Genomic DNA, 19,674 nt, shown 5'->3' with positions numbered 1-19,674 from the left:
ATATTATCCTCTGTGGTACACGGCTCCCGGCCTCCCTGGTTATGTGCCGTGTCTTCTCCTGTATATTATCCTCTGGGGTACACGGCTCCCGGCCTCCCTGGTTATGTGCCGTGTCCTCTCCTCCTGTATATTATCCTCTGTGGTACACGGCTCCCGGCCTCCCTGGTTATGTGCCGTGTCTTCTCCTGTATATTATCCTCTGTGGTATACGGCTCCCGGCCTCCCTGGTTATGTGTCGTGTCCTCTCCTCCTGTATATTATCCTCTGGGGTACACGGCTCCCGGCCTCCCTGGTTATGTGCCGTGTCCTCTCCTCCTGTATATTATCCTCTGGGGTACACGGCTCCCGGCCTCCCTGGTTATGTGCCGTGTCTTCTCCTCCTGTATATTATCCTCTGTGGTATACGGCTCCCGGCCTCCCTGGTTATGTGCCGCGTTCTCTCCTCCTGTATATTATCCTCTGTGGTACACGGCTCCCGGCCTCCCTGGTTATGTGCCTTGTCTTCTCCTCCTGTATATTATCCTATGTGGTACATGGCCTTGTGTTGGCAAAGGGGACAAGGCCTCTGGAGGGTCGGCTGGCAGGGATGGTGGCTGATGGCTTACCCCCTTTCCAGCTGGCGGTGACCGGCTTATGCACCTCCGGTTTACCATTGGTCTCGTTGGTGTCTGCAATCTTTGCTGCGGTATCTGCTTCTTTTGGCTTCTGTTCCATCACAAACTGTCGCACCTCAGCCGGACAAAGATGTAGGAACTGGTCTTTCACCATCAGGTGCTTTAGCTGCTCACTGCTGGTCACTGACCGTCCTTGGACACACTGCTCAAAGTGGGTTCTTAGCCCATGCACCACATCTCTGTAGCTGTTGTGTGGTCCACGTTGGAGGTTCCAGAACTTTTTACGGTAGACCTCAGGAGTGAGCTGGTACTTTTTTATCAGGGCCTGCTTGATGGCCTCATAGTTTCCATCTTGGTCTCGGGGAGAGAAGCAAACACCTCTAGAGCTTTTCCTCTGAGCCTGGAGTTAAATATCGGGCCCATTGGTCCTCAGGCAGCCGGTACTGTCTGCAGGCTTTTTCAAACCCCTGCAGAAATATGTCCAAGTCCCCCGTCCTTTTCCATTAATGGAAAGTGTTCTGGCCTGGGTTTAAAGGTTGTGGAATTATTGGACTCACAGTTCCGTGAGGTAAATGGTGCTATCCTGAGTTGGGCCATCTGCAGCTCATGATCTCTCCGAACTTGGGCCTCTGCTCGTTGCTCGGCAGCCTCCCGTTAAGCTCTCTCAGCCTCTCGCTGGGCTCTCTGAACCTCTTGCTCTTGGTGCTGCTGAATTATCTTCAGACGTCCCTCACAATCATCTGCGTGGAGTTGCTCCAAGGCCATCTGCAGGAAGGGGTCCACACTACTGGTTGCGAGTAGGGCTGGCATGCATCGGCTGGACCTCAGCGGCAGCACCACCTGCGCTTGGGCTGGCTTCTGCGTCACCAGTGCTCTGCTGACGGTCTGGCCCTGCGGCACATTGCATTAGTTCCGCAATCATTTGGTGCCTGGTTTTGCCCGTGGAATCAATCTGCCGCAGTGTACAGGGGGGCAATAAGAACATCCTTGGTGTTCTGGTTATACCAGGACTTTCCCATCATAGCCATGATTGCGAAATAAAAGATAGGACAGAAAAACAAAGAGAGGTAGGGTGTCATCAATAGCGACACTTTTTTTGGATGAACATCAAGGCAAAACCTCTTTTTTTAAAGTCATGGGACTTGAAAGTGCTTATGTTAACATCAGGGCCGGCGATATTACTAATTGTTTGCTCCGTTGCGAAACTAAATGGATATTTAATCTACAGAGCCTCGCACCTAAAGGCCTCAATGAGGAACTACTTGTTACGGGCTATTACAAACCACTTTAGACGTTGGACTGCTCTATGCTTGGCACCACTATCCTAAGTCCTCTATGAAAGGTTCCTGGTGCTTCTTCTGTCTTGTCGATATTTATCTTCGATATTCTTGTATTGTGATGTTGTCCTTCATGTCGAGTGGGCATCACTCTGGGGTCATTTTATTAGCCACATACTTCCATCGGGCTAACAAGGTATCTTCAATCTAGCCTCCATGTGTTCAGGTTGGCCTCCGCCTTTTTGATCATTCTACCACATGGACATCTCACATTTGGTATGCATTATTTAACCCCTTAGTGAAATCTGACCAGTGTCACTTTATGTGGTAATAACTTTGGAACGCTTCAACATATCCCAGTGATTTTGAGATTTTTTTTTCGTGACACATTATACTTTATGATAATGGTAAATTTAGGTCGATATGTTTTGTGTATATTTATAACAAATATCAGAAATTTGAGAAAAATGTAAAATAAATTACCGTAGCAATTTTCAAACTTTGAATGATTATCCCTTTAAGGGCTCATTTCCACTTGCGAGGAAAACGGACGAGTGCAATCCGATAAAAAATCGGATTGCACTCGGACCAATGTTATTCAATAGGTGTCTTTTCATTTGCGATTTTTTTTCTCAGCCGAAATCGGACTGAGAAAAAAAATCACCTATTGCTGCGATTCTCGGACGAATCACCAATGCAAGTCAATGGGTGCGAGAAAAAAAACGTACAGCACTCGCACCATGCGTATTCCGTCCGTTCTTTACGGATACCTTACCATTCTGCGGCATAGAACACTGTAAATGGTCCTGTAAATGACTGTATAGAAATAGTTGCTGAGAAAAACGGATGTCATACGGATGTAAAACGGATGGTGCGATTAAAAAATCGCATTGAACTCACATGACAATCGCATAGTTTTCATCCCTTTTTTTTCGGTCCAGATTACGGACTGTTTTTTCTCTCGCAAGTGGAAATGAGCCCTAATCCAGATAGTCACACCACACAAAACCATTAATAAAAACATTTCCCTCATGTCGGCTTTACATCAGCATCATTTATAAATGTTCTTTTATTTTGTTAGCATTTTAAGAGGTTTAAAAATGTAGCAGTAATTTTTCATTTCTTCAAGGAAATTTACAAAATCTATTGTTTTAGGGACCTATCCATGTTTGAAGTTCCTTTGGGGGTCTCATATAGTGGGAAACCCCAAAAAGTAATAACATTTTAAAAATAGCCCCCGACATATTGAAAACTGCAGTCAGGTAGTTTATTAACCCTTCAGGTGATTTTCAGGAGGTGGCATGACAAATGACAATGTGTATTTTTACCACCTAAATGCCGGTAACTTCTGAACAGGTAGTACTATAGCTGTCAGACTCTATAAGGCCGCTGTTTGGTCGTGAATTGCCACAGCAAACATCCGGACCACACAATCAGGATCTGAGGGCACCAGTTGGGATAACTAGGAAGCCCCCACACTCTGTTAACCATTTATATGATGTAGTCACTATTGACAGCAGCATCTGAGGGGTTAAACAGAGTTGGAAGGTGCAAACCCTGATCATGGCTGATACAGCAAGTTGTCAGCTATAGTGGACAGCCGACAGCAGCCAGACTGTCACCTGTATGGGGAGGCTATGCTCTTATATCTCAGGTCAGTTAACAGATGTATTGGCGGTCACTAAGGGGTTAAATTTGTATGGCACGTGGGGTTCAAAGCTCTTTTTGTCAGTATGGTTTGTCTTTATTTTTATACATTTTCCTACTACTTGTCCTAATATGTGGTTGTGAATACCATCTGACTATCCTCCACATCGAGTGTGGGGCAGATTTCTTTCCTCTCCCCTTTCTTTTGACTCCATAGTAGTGTGCATCTTTTTGTGTGATTGCCATCTGGCACAAGTTCTTCATAATGGGCTTGCGTTGCTTTTCTTAACGTTATTTGTATGCCGCTACTAAGTATAACTGGGGATTCTGTTTGACTGTTATGAATAAAGGCCGCTTAACTTTGTATCAGACGTGTCTTTTGATAGTTTCGCTCCTTTTCCCATTCCTTTAGCATTAAGGTGGGTATAGAGACTGACCTATTCCATGTTTTGGAGCAGTGTGCGCATGATGGCTGTTATTCACCCCCTATAGTTGTGATACGTAGGGTTTTTGCAATTGGCTTGAAATTCTCCTGTGGGGCGTCTCTATGAGGATTGTCTTTTGCGCTTGCACATTTGACCTATAATCTTCCATCTTGGTATACCTCTAACTTCCTTCATGCATGCGCACCTGGCACTTCCGGTATGCGGCGCCATGCTTTCTTTTCTGCGCTTGCACATTTGGTTTACAATCGTCCATCTTGGTACACCCTCCAGATCCCTCATGCATGCGTACTTAGGACTTCCGGTATACGGCGCTAAGCTTGATCTGGGAGATCTCTGTACTTGCGCATTGTAATGACACTCATCCATCTTGATGCACCTGCTTGCTCACTTCCTGTTGTGTTGCAGGATTTCCAAAGCCTTTGCACGGCCTGCCGCGTCTGATCCAGGTGAGGTTCTGTACAGCTGATACAGATCTAATTACTTAAACATTTGCTATATATACTTATTAGTTCAATCTTATCACCACTCTTGCCCCTGACGAAGCCACGCTTGTGGCGATACGCGTTGGGCTTAGTGCCCCCGGACCGGTTTCCCCACTGCACTCTGGTCTTGTATAGCTTAGGCTATTTTTCGCTGGGCACAGCGCCCCTTCATCTATTCAGCTGCATGCTTTTTTTGCCATGACTTGGAGCTGAGGTATATTTTCTTTTGCCGCAGCATGCCTCCTAGTGCACTATGGATCCATACTATTGCCACCTAAGGTATACTCCCTATTTTTGGTTTTCATTTTTTTGGCCTTAATCACCTTTTTTTGGAGGTTATTTTCAGGTACATCGTGTATCTCTGGGGGGGCGACTGTAGTTATATATTTCCTTGACAGACCCCTATGCACATTATCATTGCACTTTAGGATTAGCGGTACCGGAGCTTTATCCTATAGACTGGACATTCTCTCCTTCTTGAGTATCTCCTCGGTCACTAGTACCATGTAACAAGGCCTATTGATATTGTAGCTTATTTAAGTACCTAGAAGTATTGTATCTTGTTTATTCTATAGTTTTGATTATGCTACAGCATTCGAGGGATGTGTTCATTTGTTGTTTTACCTGTCATCTGCATTGCTATATTTTCATATGGACTATTTTGCCTATTGAGCTAATCCTTGGTGCACATATATAGGGGGCAAAAACAGGGGTTCTCTTCCTACTGCATGGTTTATATTGACACACTGTATATGGAGTGTTCATGATATTGTGTCTTCATTTCCATGACTTATTGATAGATCATTTGTGTATTTATTGCATTTCTTTGCACACTTTTCTATGGCCAGAGTGCATTATGATGAATATTATTATATGATCTACTTTTGATAGTGTATCGGGTCTCGGGGGGCTTACCCCATTAGGGGGTATGCATCATTTTGTTTTTAAATGTTTTTAAGCTGTTTGGTGTGTCTTTTTGACTCTAATAAAACTGATATCTTTATTCATTTTGGTGATCCCTGGTCATAGTATGTTTTTTCCTTTTTTCATCAAGGTAGGGTGTAACTGCTACACTTACAGTATTGTTTCAGATCCGATAAACACGGAGTTCGATCTTCAAAACTTTTTGCGCAGGGTCCTCTCAAGAACCGTGCAAGTTTTTAGTGACCGCAATGATTTCTCAAACCAGATCACTAATGCTCGGCCAGGGATACACATATAAACCTCCGGTCCGTTGCTGCCAGAATCCCCCAATAACACCAGAACGGTATGCTGCCACCAGTTCCTCGATAGATATAAGCCGGTCTGTTACCAAGCCTATATCGGGTCAGAAACCATCCCCAGGTATCATGAATTTGCGCGGAGTACGTGTCGGTTCGATCATAGAGCCAAAGGAACGAAGTTAGCAAATTTATAAGTTTAGTCCAGAAGAAATCGGCAGTGTTTACAAAAATTAAAAAATTTATTACAAAAAGACACAAAATACAAATATGTGCAAACAGTTATAAAATAAAAGGGATAAAGGTGCGAAACTTACTAAATCTGTCTCAGGTATGACCTGTCGATAAAGGGGTGGAGAGATCCCAAAAGAATGATTCAGCACCCCATCATGATGTTAGCTGTCTCTCCGGCTCTGAATGCCTCCCAAAATGGAGGTTCCTGTTTTATCGTTTGGCCATAAACTTAGGGACTCCCACTTTGGCAGACCTCACATGTGGGCTGTTTTCTGGGAGGTAGAACTATTTTGGAAAGTTATCAAAAACTTATTTTTTTCTATATCTTTTGCATGGAAGCTCACAAACCAACGATATTGGCATTATTTTTTCCCCTGTGATTTTACTGTTCTTTAGAGTCCAAACATGGTATGTCTGTGATTTACTGGTGGGCAGTTTCCCAGGTTAATTTATATCTTCCTTACAGGGACACATACTTTTCTCCATATTAATGTCTATGGATGTAGATGAGGACAGAGAATCCCCCGGAGATGGATGTGGGGGGCACATACTTTCTCCATATTAATGTCTATAGATGTAGATGAGGACAGAGAAGCCCCCGGAGGTAGATGTGGGGGGCACATACTTTCTCCATATTAATGTCTACAGATGTAGAGGAGGACAGAGAAGCCCCCGGAGGTGGATGGGGGGGGCACATACTTTATACTATACCGTATACTATAGATGTACCACGTCTGTGGCTCTTATACTTGCAGTGGTGACCCTGACGTGGTGTGCTCTGTTCCCTCTACTGATGTGGAGCACTGAGTTCCAGACAATTGATGGGTACAGTGAGGGTTTGTGTGACATTACAGATGAGTGAGGGGTGTATGGATTCATGCTGCGGTATTTCACGGGACTGTTGGGTATAGCGGATGCGGTATTCTTTATGAGGTTAATGGATGACGTGGATCTGGCAATGACTCATTACACGGATTCTGTTTTATCTGGGCGTTGCCTCATAAAGTAAATAGATGAGAATCTTAAGGAGCATAATAAAATCCATCATATAGTCTTAGGACTGCGGTATAATGTGCTGTAATATAGGCTGTGCTGTAATATAGGCTGTATATTATCCTCTGTGGTACACGGCTCCCGGCCTCCCTGGTTATGTGCCGTGTCCTCTCCTCCTGTATATTATCCTCTGTGGTACACAGCTCCCGGCCTCCCTGGTTATGTGCCGTGTCCTCTCCTCCTGTATATTATCCTCTGGGGTACACGGCTCCCGGCCTCCCTGGTTATGTGCCGTGTCCCCTCCTCCTGTATATTATCCTCTGGGGTACACGGCTCCCGGCCTCCCTGGTTATGTGCCGTGTCTTCTCCTGTATATTATCCTCTGGGGTACACGGCTCCCGGCCTCCCTGGTTATGTGCCGTGTCTTCTCCTGTATATTATCCTCTGGGGTACACGGCTCCCGGCCTCCCTGGTTATGTGCCGTGTCTTCTCCTGTATATTATCCTCGGGGGTATGCGGCTCCCGGCCTCCCTGGTTATGTGCCGTGTCCTCTCCTCCTGTATATTATCCTCTGGGGTACACGGCTCCCGGCCTCCCTGGTTATGTGCCGTGTCTTCTCCTGTATATTATCCTCTGGGGTACACGGCTCCCGGCCTCCCTGGTTATGTGCCGTGTCCTCTCCTCCTGTATATTATCCTCTGGGGTACACGGCTCCCGGCCTCCCTGGTTATGTGCCGTGTCTTCTCCTCCTGTATATTATCCTCTGGGGTACACGGCTCCCGGCCTCTCTGGTTATGTTCCGTGTCTTCTCCTCCTGTATATTATCCTCTGGGGTACACGGCTCCCGGCCTCCCTGGTTATGTGCCATGTCCTCTCCTCCTGTATATTATCCTCTGGGGTACATGGCTCCCAGCCTCCCTGGTTATGTGCCGTGTCTTCTCCTCCTGTATATTATCCTCTGGGGTACACGGCTCCCGGCCTCCCTGGTTATGTGCCGTGTCCTCTCCTCCTGTATATTATCCTCTGTGGTACACGGCTCACGGCCTCCCTGGTTATGTGTCGTGTCTTCTCCTCCTGTATATTATCCTCTGCGGTACACGGCTCCCGGCCTCCCTGGTTATGTGCCGTGTCCTCTCCTCCTGTATATTATCCTCTGGGGTACACGGCTCCCGGCCTCCCTGGTTATGTTCCGTGTCTTCTCCTCCTGTATATTATCCTCTGGGGTACACGGCTCCCGGCCTCCCTGGTTATGTGCCGTGTCCTCTCCTCCTGTATATTATCCTCTGGGGTACACGGCTCCCGGCCTCCCTGGTTATGTACCGTGTCTTCTCCTGTATATTATCCTCTGGGGTACACGGCTCCCGGCCTCCCTGGTTATGTGCCGTGTCTTCTCCTCCTGTATATTATCCTCTGGGGTACACGGCTCCCGGCCTCCCTGGTTATGTGCCGTGTCCTCTCCTCCTGTATATTATCCTCTGGGGTACATGGCTCCCAGCCTCCCTGGTTATGTGCCGTGTCTTCTCCTCCTGTATATTATCCTCAGGGGTACACGGCTCCCGGCCTCCCTGGTTATGTGCCGTGTCCTCTCCTCCTGTATATTATCCTCTGGGGTACATGGCTCCCAGCCTCCCTGGTTATGTGCCGTGTCCTCTCCTCCTGTATATTATCCTCTGGGGTACACGGCTTCCGGCCCCCCTGGTTATGTGCCGTGTCCTCTCCTCCTGTATATTATCCTCTGGGGTACACGGCTCCCGGCCTCCCTGGTTATGTGCCGTGTCTTCTCCTCCTGTATATTATCCTCTGTGGTACACGGCTCCCGGCCTCCCTGGTTATGTGCCGTGTCCTCTCCTGTATATTATCCTCTGTGGTACACGGCTCCCGGCCTCCCTGGTTATGTGCCGTGTCCTCTCCTGTATATTATCCTCTGGGGTACACGGCTCCCGGCCTCCCTGGTTATATACCGTGTCTTCTCCTCCTGTATATTATCCTCTGTGGTACACGGCTCCCGGCCTCCCTGGTTATGTGCCGTGTCCTCTCCTCCTGTATATTATCCTCTGGGGTACACTGCTCCCGGCCTCCCTGGTTATGTGCCGTGTCTTCTCCTCCTGTATATTATCCTCTGGGGTACACGGCTCCCGGCCTCCCTGGTTATGTGCCGTGTCTTCTCCTCCTGTATATTATCCTCTGTGGTACACGGCTCCCGGCCTCCCTGGTTATGTGCCGTGTCCTCTCCTCCTGTATATTATCCTCTGGGGTACACTGCTCCCGGCCTCCCTGGTTATGTGCCGTGTCTTCTCCTCCTGTATATTATCCTCTATCGTACACGGCTCCCGGCCTCCCTGGTTATGTGCCGTGTCTTCTCCTCCTGTATATTATCCTCTATCGTACACGGCTCCCGGCCTCCCTGGTTATGTGCCGTGTCTTCTCCTCCTGTATATTATCCTCTGTGGTACACGGCTCCCGGCCTCCCTGGTTATGTGCCGTGTCTTCTCCTCCTGTATATTATCCTATGTGGTACACGGCTCCCGGCCTCCCTGGTTATGTGCCGTGTCTTCTCCTCCTGTATATTATCCTCTGTGGTACACGGCTCCCGGCCTCCCTGGTTATGTGCCGTGTCCTCTCCTCCTGTATATTATCCTCTGGGGTACACGGTTCCCGGCCTCCCTGGTTATGTGCCGTGTCCTCTCCTCCTGTATATTATCCTCTGGGGTACACGGCTCCCGGCCTCCCTGGTTATGTGCCGTGTCCTCTCCTCCTGTATATTATCCTCTGGGGTACACGGCTCCCGGCCTCCCTGGTTATGTGCCGTGTCTTCTCCTCCTGTATATTATCCTCTGGGGTACACGGCTCCCGGCCTCCCTGGTTATGTGCCGTGTCCTCTCCTCCTGTATATTATCCTCTGGGGTACACGGCTCCCGGCCTCCCTGGTTATGTGCCGTGTCTTCTCCTCCTGTATATTATCCTCTGGGGTACACGGCTCCCGGCCTCCCTGGTTATGTGCCGTGTCTTCTCCTCCTGTATATTATCCTCTGTGGTACACGGCTCCCGGCCTCCCTGGTTATGTGCCGTGTCCTCTCCTCCTGTATATTATCCTCTGGGGTACACGGCTCCCGGCCTCCCTGGTTATGTGCCGTGTCCTCTCCTCCTGTATATTATCCTCTGGGGTACACGGCTCCCGGCCTCCCTGGTTATGTGCCGTGTCCTCTCCTCCTGTATATTATCCTCTGGGGTACACGGCTCCCGGCCTCCCTGGTTATGTGCCATGTCTTCTCCTCCTGTATATTATCCTCTGGGGTACACGGCTCCCGGCCTCCCTGGTTATGTGCCGTGTCTTCTCCTCCTGTATATTATCCTCTGTGGTACACGGCTCCCGGCCTCCCTGGTTATGTGCCGTGTCCTCTCCTCCTGTATATTATCCTCTGGGGTACACGGCTCCCGGCCTCCCTGGTTATGTGCCGTGTCCTCTCCTCCTGTATATTATCCTCTGGGGTACACGGCTCCCGGCCTCCCTGGTTATGTGCCGTGTCCTCTCCTCCTGTATATTATCCTCTGGGGTACACGGCTCCCGGCCTCCCTGGTTATGTGCCGTGTCCTCTCCTGCATATTATCCTCTGTGGTACACGGCTCCCGGCCTCCCTGGTTATGTGCCGTGTCCTCTCCTCCTGTATATTATCCTCTGGGGTACACGGCTCCCGGCCTCCCTGGTTATGTGCTGTGTCCTCTCCTCCTGTATATTATCCTCTGGGGTACACGGCTCCCGGCCTCCCTGGTTATGTGCCGTGTCCTCTCCTCCTGTATATTATCCTCTGGGGTACACTGCTCCCGGCCTCCCTGGTTATGTGCCATGTCCTCTCCTCCTGTATATTATCCTCTGGGGTACACTGCTCCCGGCCTCCCTGGTTATGTGCCGTGTCCTCTCCTCCTGTATATTATCCTCTGGGGTACACGGCTCCCGGCCTCCCTGGTTATGTGCCGTGTCCTCTCCTCCTGTATATTATCCTCTGGGGTACACGGCTCCCGGCCTCCCTGGTTATGTGCCGTGTCCTCTCCTCCTGTATATTATCCTCTGTGGTACACGGCTCCCGGCCTCCCTGGTTATGTGCCGTGTCCTCTCCTCCTGTATATTATCCTCTGTGGTACACGGCTCCCGGCCTCCCTGGTTATGTGCCGTGTCCTCTCCTCCTGTATATTATCCTCTACGGTACACGGCTCCCGGCCTCCCTGGTTATGTGCCGTGTCTTCTCCTCTTGTATATTAGCCTCTGGGGTACACAGCTCCCGGCCTCCCTGGTTATGTGCCGTGTCTTCTCCTCTTGTATATTAGCCTCTGGGGTACATGGCTCCCGGCCTCCCTGGTTATGTGCCGTGTCTTCTCCTCCTGTATATTATCCTCTGGGGTACACTGCTCCCGGCCTCCCTGGTTATGTGCCGTGTCCTCTCCTCCTGTACATTATCCTCTGGGGTACACGGCTCCCGGCCTCCCTGGTTATGTGCCGTGTCCTCTCCTCCTGTATATTATCCTCTGTGGTACACGGCTCCCGGCCTCCCTGGTTATGTGCCATGTCCTCTCCTCCTGTATATTATCCTCTGGGGTACACGGCTCCCGGCCTCCCTGGTTATGTGCCGTGTCTTCTCCTCTTGTATATTAGCCTCTGGGGTACACGGCTCCCGGCCTCCCTGGCTATGTGCCGTGTCCTCTCCTCCTGTATATTATCCTCTGGGGTACACGGCTCCCGGCCTCCCTGGTTATGTGCCGTGTCTTCTCCTCCTGTATATTATCCTCTGGGGTACACTGCTCCCGGCCTCCCTGGTTATGTGCCGTGTCCTCTCCTCCTGTACATTATCCTCTGGGGTACACGGCTCCCGGCCTCCCTGGTTATGTGCCGTGTCCTCTCCTCCTGTATATTATCCTCTGTGGTACACGGCTCCCGGCCTCCCTGGTTATGTGCCGTGTCCTCTCCTCCTGTATATTATCCTCTGGGGTACACGGCTCCCGACCTCCCTGGTTATGTGCCGTGTCTTCTCCTCCTGTATATTATCCTCTGGGGTACATGGCTCCCGGCCTCCCTGGTTATGTGCCGTGTCCTCTCCTCCTGTATATTATCCTCTGGGGTACACGGCTCCCGGCCTCCCTGGTTATGTGCCGTGTCCTCTCCTCCTGTATATTATCCTCTGTGGTACACGGCTCCCGGCCTCCCTGGTTATGTGCCGTGTCTTCTCCTCCTGTATATTATCCTCTGGGGTACACGGCTCCCGGCCTCCCTGGTTATGTGCCGTGTCTTTTCCTGTATATTATCCTCTGGGGTACACGGCTCCCGGCCTCCCTGGTTATGTGCCGTGTCTTCTCCTCCTGTATATTATCCTCTGTGGTACACGGCTCCCGGCCTCCCTGGTTATGTGCCTTGTCTTCTCCTCCTGTATATTATCCTCTGGGGTACACGGCTCCCGGCCTCCCTGGTTATGTGCCGTGTCTTCTCCTCCTGTATATTATCCTCTGGGGTACACGGCTCCCGACCTCCCTGGTTATGTGCTGTGTCCTCTCCTCCTGTATATTATCCTCTGGGATACACGGCTCCCGGCCTCCCTGGTTATGTGCCGTGTCTTCTCCTCCTGTATATTATCCTCTGGGGTACACGGCTCCCGGCCTTCCTGGTTGTGTCGTGATCGTCCCATGTTAGGCTTCTTCCTGTTCTAGGCCTAGTCACCCTGGAGACTGTGTAAATATTATTATTTGGAGGTTTTCGCCTCCTGGATCCAATGTACAAGGCTGTGGAATATTCTTTGGTCTCGTCTCTGTGCGGAGTCTGCTCCTGTGTGTGTGCCGCCAGACTGTGTGTGCACCACGTATCTCACTGCAGATATAAGAATGTTATAGAAGGCTGGCAGATTTAGAGGCTTGGCCTCCTATAGCCTCCATTCATCTCTTTACAGTCCAGGATGGTCGAAATATATATATTATTTACCCCACCCTCCTGAGTCGTGCTCTCCCATCACCCCCACCCTCTTGAGCCGTGCTCTTGCGCCCCCTCGCACCCTATGTGCTCCAGACCCCCCCAAACCAATGCGCTCCCACCATTCTTTGGGAGCTGTGCTCTAAACCCCCCTCCCCCGAGCCGTGCTCTCCCCTCACCACAAACCATGCTCTCCTGACCCCCAAGCCGTGCGATCCTTCCCCACCCCCCTGGAGCCATGCGCTCCCACCCTTTGGGAGTAGTTCTCTCCCACTCCCCCGGGCCGTAGTCTCTCGTCACCCTAAGCCATGCTCTCCCGCCCCTCGGAAACCATGCACTCCAGACCTCTACGAGCCCTGTGCTCCCACCCTTTGGGTTCAGTGCTCTCCCACCCTTTGGAAGCAGCAGTGCTCTCCCACCCTTTGGAAGCAGCAGTGCTCTCCCACCCTTTGGAAGCAGCAGTGCTCTCCCACTTTTTGGAAACAGCAGTGCTCTCCCATTCCCGAGCCATGCGCTCCCCCCGAGATGTGTGCTCCCGCCCTGCTCCCCGGAGGTGTGCGCCTCTGAGAGGAGGTGGAGCATTGTAATTTTTTGTGGTTTTCGGAGTCGGACCCCCATTGATCTGATTGTAATTTTAATGGCAATAAAATATATAAAAAAAAAAAAAAAAAAATTTGGTTACCCTAAAGAGATTTCACTTGTAGTCATTTTTTTTTTCTCCCCAAAATGTGGCTGTTAAAACCATGACTTAACCCCTAAATTCCCATGCCTGAGATTTGCTCAGTATCTCCCTCTGACCCCTAGTAGAGCGGGCCTCACCTTTTTGGGGACTGTTGTCCCTGTAGTGATACCTGTGGTCCAGCACTGCTGTTGTGGTCACATATGCAGGTTTTTTGAAGATTCGATCCGTCCGGTTCCCTCCGGACACTTGTCCCGTGTAGAAGCGCCTACTGAATGATGATCAAGAAAGAACATTGTTCTCCGAGGTTCCGCATCCTAGAGCCGCCGACATAACATTCGGGTGCAGCCGGACCCTGACATCAGGAGTTGGTGTTTGACAGTGCAATTTTTTATTTTGTTTCGGACGTCTTCATGATGAAATATGGTGATCCCTCGGCCTGTACCCCTGACCGGGCCCCCTGGCTGGTTGTACATGGGGGGGGAACTGCTGACCTTGACTCTGAAAACGCCTAAACCTGAAAAACCTCATAGATGACACCGGAGCTATGTGCACATGTGTGGGAATTTCACCTGACACTGGAGGACGTGTCCCCCGAGGCGGCGGGTAATGTTTACTGAGTGGAGCGCCCTGCATCTGCATCTGAGCTATGATCAGGAGACCCCTCCGGCCATGGAGGCTGTATCTGAGCGTCCATCGCATGCAGATATACAGCGCTGTGCAAAAGTCTTGGGCAGATGTGGGAAGAACGATTTCATCGAAGGGTTAAAGGTTTATTACTAATGAAATTGAAGGTGACTGAAAATCCCATCAGTATCTAGTGACAGCCCGTCGCCTCCATCATCAGTATCTGGTGACAGCCCGTCGCCTCCATCGTCAGTATTTGGTGACCGCCAGTCACCTCCATCATCACTATCTGGTGACCGCCCGTCCCCTCCATCATCAGTATCTGGTGACCGCCCGTCACCTCCATCATCAGTATCTGGTGACCGCCCGTCACCTCCATCATCAGTATCTGGTGACAGCCCGTCGCCTCCATCATCAGTATCTGGTGACCGCCCATCACTTCCATCCTCAGTATCTGGTGACCGCCCATCACCTCCATCATCAGTATCTGGTGACTGCCCGTCCCCTCCATCATCAGTATCTGGTGACAGCCCGTCGCCTCCATCATCAGTATCTGGTGACCGCCCGTCCCCTCCATCATCAGTATCTGGTGACCGCCCGTCACCTCCATCATCCGTATCTGGTGACCGCCCGTCCCCTCCATCATCAGTATCTGGTGACCGCCCATCCCCTCCATCATCAGAACTGCCCCAGTGCTAATCGTTAATAGTGACATTGGCCGGATGTTGGGGGTTGTTGTCGGACATTTCCCTGATTGCCAGGTGCTTGTGGGGCCGCCACATCTGCTGTTGGCATCATGGTCCTAATACGGCTGTTTCCGGTCCACCTGTGTGCACTTTGGTATATAAGAATGTGAGTGATCTCGTCATATAGACATATCTGCCCCATAGAAGTCTATCGATAACGTAGAGCACGCCTATGCCCTGTAGAAGGCTATGGATACCATATACGTCTGCCCCATAGACGTCTATAGATACCGTCTGCCCCATAGACATCTATAGATACCGTCTGCCCCATAGACGTCTATAGATACCGGATACGTCTGCCCCATAGACGTCTATGGATAACGTGCAGGATTGTTAATACTTCAGTTTTGTATTTACCATTAATTCCCATCATCCATAACCATCGCATTTGGCAGTGAAGACACAATGGAAAGGATGACTCTATAATGGGTGACAGCAGTGATAATGAGTTTAATTGCCAGCCAGCCCCTGAGGATGCGTTGACAGGAGGTGGCGGGCTGGGGGTCTCCAGATATTCTCACAATGACTGGCAGTGGAGCAGAGCCGCCTGCATACAGTGGTCTGGATAGGACGGTGGTGGCCGTATGTAATGTATAGACCATGATAGACCTGGATGTGGTTACTGTCCTCACCGCCGAGAAACCGCACCTGTACCTGCCTCCTGTCTGTATCATGGGGCTGAATGGATGTGTGGGAGAGTATGACTGGTCATAATCTCCAGGTCCAGGCTGCTCACGGTGGGGGGTCCAGGCTGCTCATGGTGGGGGTCCAGGCTGCTAATGGTGGGGGTCCAGGCTGCTCATGGTGGGGGAGTCCGGGCTGCTCGTGGATGGGAGTCCAGGCTGCTGATGGTGAGGGGTCCAGGTTTGTAGCACAGCTATGTCTGACTCATTACCTTCGTATCTGATACATTCCTTCCCTGTGGCAGATCTGCCCGGTCACGTCGTTCTGCACCTCTAGTGTGGCTAATTCTAGGCCTTATTAACTTGGGGTGATCTGTTATGAATCCTGCAGAGCCTTCCTGGGCCCGGCTCCATGGCAGGTACCTGGGGGATATGGGGGGCTCCTGAGTGATGTACAGGTGATTTTACGTGGTGGAGCGTGAGGTCATGACCGGCTCCTGTCTCCGATTCTTGTTGTGGTTTGTGTCACCGGCTCATGTCGCGGCTCGTGCCACCGGCTCATGTCTCCAGCTCCTGTCACCGGCTCATGTCGCCGGCTCATGTCTCCAGCTCCTGTCACCGGCTCATGTCGCGGCTCGTGCCACCGGCTCATGTCTCCAGCTCCTGTCACCGGCTCATGTCGCGGCTCGTGCCACCGGCTCATGTCGCGGCTCGTGCCACCGGCTCATGTCTCCAGCTCCTGTCACCGGCTCATGTCTCCAGCTCCTGTCACCGGCTCATGTCGCGGCTCGTGCCACCGGCTCATGTCGCGGCTCGTGCCACCGGCTCGTGTCTCCAGCTCCTGTCACCGGCTCATGTCGCGGCTCGTGCCACCGGCTCATGTCTCCAGCTCCTTTCACCGGCTCATGTCGCGGCTCGTGCCACCGGCTCATGTCGCGGCTCGTGCCACCGGCTCATGTCTCCAGCTCCTGTCACTGGCTCATGTCGTGGCTCGTGCCACCGTCTCATGTCTCCAGCTCCTGTCACCGGCTCATGTCTCCAGCTCCTGTCACCGGCTCATGTCTCCAGCTCCTGTCACCGGCTCATGTCGCGGCTCGTGCCACCGGCTCATGTCGCGGCTCGTGCCACCGGCTCATGTCGCGGCTCGTGCCACCGGCTCATGTCGCGGCTCGTGCCACCGGCTCATGTCGCGGCTCGTGCCACCGGCTCATGTCGCGGCTCGTGCCACCGGCTCATGTCGCGGCTCGTGCCACCGGCTCATGTCGCGGCTCGTGGCACCGGCTCATGTCGCGGCTCGTGGCACCGGCTCATGTAGCGGCTCGTGCCCCCGGCTCATGTCGCGGCTCGTGCTACCGGCTCATGTGGCGGCTCGCGGCATCGGCTCATGTCGCGGCTCGTGGCACCGGCTCATTTCGCGGCTCGTGGCACCGGCTCATGTCGCGGCTCGTGGCACCGGCTCATGTCGCGGCTCGTGCCACCGGCTCATGTCTCCAGCTCCTGTCACCGGCTCATGTCGCGGCTCGTGCCACCGGCTCATGTCTCCAGCTCCTTTCACCGGCTCATGTCGCGGCTCGTGCCACCGGCTCATGTCGCGGCTCGTGCCACCGGCTCATGTCGCGGCTCGTGGCACCGGCTCATGTCGCGGCTCGTGGCACCGGCTCATGTAGCGGCTCGTGCCCCCGGCTCATGTCGCGGCTCGTGCTACCGGCTCATGTGGCGGCTCGCGGCATCGGCTCATGTCGCGGCTCGTGGCACCGGCTCATTTCGCGGCTCGTGGCACCGGCTCATGTCGCGGCTCGTGCCACCGGCTCATGTCGCGGCTCGTGGCACCGGCTCATGTCGCGGCTCGTGCCCCCGGCTCATGTCGCGGCTCGTGCTACCGGCTCATGTGGCGGCTCGCGGCATCGGCTCATGTCGCGGCTCGTGGCACCGGCTCATGTCGCGGCTCGTGCCACCGGCTCATGTCGCGGCTCGTGCCACCGGCTCATGTCGCGGCTCGTGGCACCGGCTCATGTCGCGGCTCGTGGCACCGGCTCATGTAGCGGCTCGTGCCCCCGGCTCATGTCGCGGCTCGTGCTACCGGCTCATGTGGCGGCTCGCGGCATCGGCTCATGTCGCGGCTCGTGGCACCGGCTCATTTCGCGGCTCGTGGCACCGGCTCATGTCGCGGCTCGTGGCACCGGCTCATGTCGCGGCTCGTGCCACCGGCTCATGTCTCCAGCTCCTGTCACCGGCTCATGTCGCGGCTCGTGCCACCGGCTCATGTCTCCAGCTCCTTTCACCGGCTCATGTCGCGGCTCGTGCCACCGGCTCATGTCGCGGCTCGTGCCACCGGCTCATGTCGCGGCTCGTGGCACCGGCTCATGTCGCGGCTCGTGGCACCGGCTCATGTAGCGGCTCGTGCCCCCGGCTCATGTCGCGGCTCGTGCTACCGGCTCATGTGGCGGCTCGCGGCATCGGCTCATGTCGCGGCTCGTGGCACCGGCTCATTTCGCGGCTCGTGGCACCGGCTCATGTCGCGGCTCGTGCCACCGGCTCATGTCGCGGCTCGTGCCACCGGCTCATGTCTCCAGCTCCTGTCACCGGCTCATGTCGCGGCTCGTGCCACCGGCTCATGTCTCCAGCTCCTTTCACCGGCTCATGTCGCGGCTCGTGCCACCGGCTCATGTCGCGGCTCGTGCCACCGGCTCATGTCTCCAGCTCCTGTCACCGGCTCATGTCGCGGCTCGTGCCACCGGCTCATGTCGCGGCTCGTTCCACCGGCTCATGTCGCGGCTCGTGCCACCGGCTCATGTCGCGGCTCGTGCCACCGGCTCATGTCTCCAGCTCCTGTCACTGGCTCATGTCGTGGCTCGTGCCACCGTCTCATGTCTCCAGCTCCTGTCACCGGCTCATGTCTCCAGCTCCTGTCACCGGCTCATGTCTCCAGCTCCTGTCACCGGCTCATGTCGCGGCTCGTGCCACCGGCTCATGTCGCGGCTCGTGCCACCGGCTCATGTCGCGGCTCGTGCCACCGGCTCATGTCGCGGCTCGTGCCACCGGCTCATGTCGCGGCTCGTGGCACCGGCTCATGTCGCGGCTCGTGGCACCGGCTCATGTCGCGGCTCGTGCCACCGGCTCATGTCGCGGCTCGTGCCACCGGCTCATGTCGCGGCTCGTGCCACCGGCTCATGTCGCGACTTTTGTCACCGGCTCATGTCGCGACTTTTGTCACCGGCTCATGTCGCGACTTTTGTCACCGGCTCATGTCGCGACTTTTGTCACCGGCTCATGTCGCGGCTCGTGCCACCGGCTCATGTCGCGGCTCGTGCCACCGGCTCATGTTGCGACTTTTGTCACCGGCTCATGTCGCGACTTTTGTCACCGGCTCATGTCGCGACTTTTGTCACCGGCTCATGTCGCGACTTTTGTCACCGGCTCATGTCGCGGCTCGTGCCACCGGCTCATGTGGCGGCTCGTGTCACCGGCTCATGTCGCGGCTCGTGCCACCGGCTCATGTCGCGGCTCGTGCTACCGGCTCATGTGGCGGCTCGCGGCATCGGCTCATGTCGCGGCTCGTGCCACCGGCTCATGTCGCGGCTCGTGCCACCGGCTCATGTCGCGGCTCGTGCTACCGGCTCATGTGGCGGCTCGCGGCATCGGCTCATGTCGCGGCTCGTGCCACCGGCTCATGTCGCGGCTCGTGCCACCGGCTCATGTGGCGGCTCGTGTCACCGGCTCATGTCGCGGCTCGTGCCACCGGCTCATGTCGCGGCTTGTGTCCTTTGATGTAGTCTGATAATTGGAGTTAATGACGGCTTTGGTGCTTGATCCTGCTCTTGTCTGTGGAGCTTACACTCTGCAGAGCGGTGTCCGGGGCGGGGAGCGTGTGACACATGGCAGCAGCTGCGGTGCATTATCCGTCCCCATGCTGTAGTCTAGGAATATACGTGTGTGTATATATATAATATATATATATATCTCCTATTTGTGGGGACTTGTCAGTAAAGGGCACGTGGTGAGGGCTGTTGGCAGCTGCGCCCGGCGGAGGGGATGGCTTCTGTCACGTCCCTCGTGGTATGCCATTCATACTCTTGTACCAGGATGGCGATGTATGGCGATGGACGGGCACGGTGCAGTGGGGGAGGGCGAGCTGG

At 53.5% G+C, this 19,674-nt stretch overlaps 1 protein-coding gene across 11 annotated transcripts in view; it reads left to right on the top strand.

Moving 5' to 3' along the window:
- PLEC (plectin) overlaps window positions 1–19,674 on the top strand; it is a 447,362-nt gene that overhangs the window by 214,224 nt on the left and 213,464 nt on the right. The window lies entirely within an intron of this gene.

The sequence above is a fragment of the Ranitomeya variabilis genome, chromosome 6 (assembly GCF_051348905.1).
Source record: "Ranitomeya variabilis isolate aRanVar5 chromosome 6, aRanVar5.hap1, whole genome shotgun sequence".
Classification (NCBI taxonomy): Eukaryota; Metazoa; Chordata; class Amphibia; order Anura; family Dendrobatidae; genus Ranitomeya; species Ranitomeya variabilis.
This window is presented reverse-complemented; position numbering and strand designations above follow the sequence as displayed.